This window comes from Tupaia chinensis, unplaced genomic scaffold (assembly GCF_000334495.1).
Source record: "Tupaia chinensis unplaced genomic scaffold, TupChi_1.0 Scaffold000186_1, whole genome shotgun sequence".
Lineage (NCBI taxonomy): Eukaryota > Metazoa > Chordata > Mammalia > Scandentia > Tupaiidae > Tupaia > Tupaia belangeri.
The window spans coordinates 433,015-435,423 of NW_006159661.1; the positions used below are offsets into that span (position 1 = coordinate 433,015).

Sequence of the window (2,409 nt, forward strand, 5' to 3'; positions counted from 1 at the left end):
AAGAAAGAAAGAAAGAGAAAGAAAGAAAGGAAAGGAAAGAAGAAAGAAAAAAAGAGGAAGAAAGAAAAACTATAATAAAAAATTAAAATTAAAAAGACAGTTGTGTTTAAAAAGTAAATAAATAAAATAAAATTAAATAATCTTTAAAAAATGTAAATGATAAATACATATTGATAGACATAATTAAATTCTCATATGCAGGCAGGCAGTATCTGAAGAATCTCTCCATGTTCATGGCTCTCAGCCATTCCCTCCAGGTTGATGGGGCAACTTGAGACTCACCAACCCAGCAGTCTCCTCCACTGAATGCTCACCCTTGCCTTGAAATTCCTGTCGAAAGGTCACGTGTTCCAGAGTGCCGCACAGGAGACAAAGATAGGTGACAGCTTGGAAACGTAGCTGATACTGTGCTCTGTACTTCTCACTGGTGACCCAATGTGCAAGGAAATTCTTCAGAAGGTAGGGATAGACCACAGTGTTGTCATAAAGTTTGTAGAGAGTTCTGGTAGTTCAGCTCTCACAGCAAGTTTCACTAAATGTGCGCAGGAATGGAGTTGGGCCAAGGCACCCCAAGGCTACCATTTTCCTGGCCTTCCAACCCAGCACCCATCAGTGCCCTGTGCCTCTGCTGATCCTCTTCTTTCAACCCCAAGAGGTAAATGGTATGGAGGGCCCAGGCTACCAGCTTCCTTTGTCAACTCTAATTTTCTTTCTTTCTTTAGAAATTTTTTTGCTACAGGGCATGTGCACTCACTGGAGAGACAGAGAGAGAGAAAGTGAGAAATCACCTCCCAGTGGGGATGGCCATGCCACAATTCCTTCTCCTCCAGTCTCCTCTCAGGACTCCAGGCATGCACACACACACACACACACACACACGTGCCCTGCATAAGCCTCAAGCTTCCCGGTCCAGGACTGGAACCACAGTTGGCAATGTGCAAGCCCAGTGCTTAACCACTACACCACCTGCAGCCCCCTAAATTCATTTCTTAATGGCAGAAAATTGTATGTATTTATCATATACACTATGTCTTGAAATATATGTACATTGTAAAATGGCTAAATCAAGCTAAATAACATGTATAATGTCATATACTTACCAGATTTTTTATTCATTTTTGCTATAGAGTACATGAGTTCACCAGAGACAGAGAGATAGAATGGGAATGTCTAGAGACAGAGAGGGAGAAAGGGAAAATGGGAAAGTAACCCCCTCATCACCCCCACAAAGCCACTATAATCCCTTCTCCTCCCTTCTCTTCTTGGAATTTTGGGCACCTACACAAGCACCTGCCATGTTTTTCAAGCCAATAGCCTGGAACTCCAACTGTGCAGTTGGCCGTATGGAATCCAGCCCCCTTAATCTCCGCATCATCTGCTGGCCTTACTTACTGCTTTTTGTACTAAAAATACTTAAAATTTACTCTTAGCAATTTTCAAATAAATACAGTTATTAGCTGTAGTAACAATGATGTACAAAAAATATCTTTTTTAATTTTATTTTTTAAAAAAGATTATATTCATTCACTGTATATCATTACAACATACAAAATGAATTTTCCCATCGAGAATACACTGAATATTGTCCCAATCAAAGATCTTACCATACCCATTATCTTTGACAGATAATTTTCCATTTTGTGTTTAACTGCTTTCTTTTTTTGTTTTTTCCCCTTGATTTCCTCTCACTCACCTTCTGCTATTTCCCACCCTCTGCCATTTCCCACCTTCCTCCCATACTGTCTCTGGTGTCCACAATTGATCTTCATGCCTTTATATTGCCCAGTATTTTTGTTTCTGCCATAGAGTGTAGACATTTGGTATATATTAAGTGGAAACATACAATGCCTCTCTTTCATAGTCAGGCTTGCTTCACTTAAGAGTAATTCTTCCGGGAACCAGCAGTTAGCGTAATGGCTATGTCGCTGGACTCCCACGTAGTCGACCGCGGTTCGTGTCCCGGACCCGGTGGCTTAAAACTCACGCCGGGCGCGTGTGCGTGCATGCCCAAGATCCCGAGAGGAGAATGGAGGAGAAGGGATTGCGGCGTGACCATCCCCCCTGGGGGGTGATTTCTCGCTTTCTGTCTCTATGTCTCTCTCTGTCTGTCTGGCGAGCGCACGCGCCCTACAGTGAAAATCTCTCAAAAAAAAAAAGAGTAATTCTTCCATATTTATCCACTTTCTATCAAATTCTCATTTTTTTTATAACTGAGTAGTGTTCCACAGTGTATATATGCCACAATTTTTCAATCCATTCATCCGTTTGTGGATATTTGGGTTGGTTCTGTGTCTTGGCAATTGTGAACAATGCCACAGTAAATATAGATGTGCACGGGTCTTTCCACCTGAGTGTATTCCTATCCTTTGGGTAGATACCAAGGAGTGGAATTGCTGGCCCATACGGTAG

General features: G+C 41.8%; 1 pseudogene; it reads right to left on the reverse strand.

Annotated features, from left to right (window-relative positions):
• LOC114007511 (nucleolar protein of 40 kDa-like) overlaps positions 1-1,613 on the reverse strand; it is a 13,185-nt pseudogene extending 11,572 nt beyond the window's left edge.
• Between the last annotated feature and the right edge of the window lie 796 nt (positions 1,614-2,409).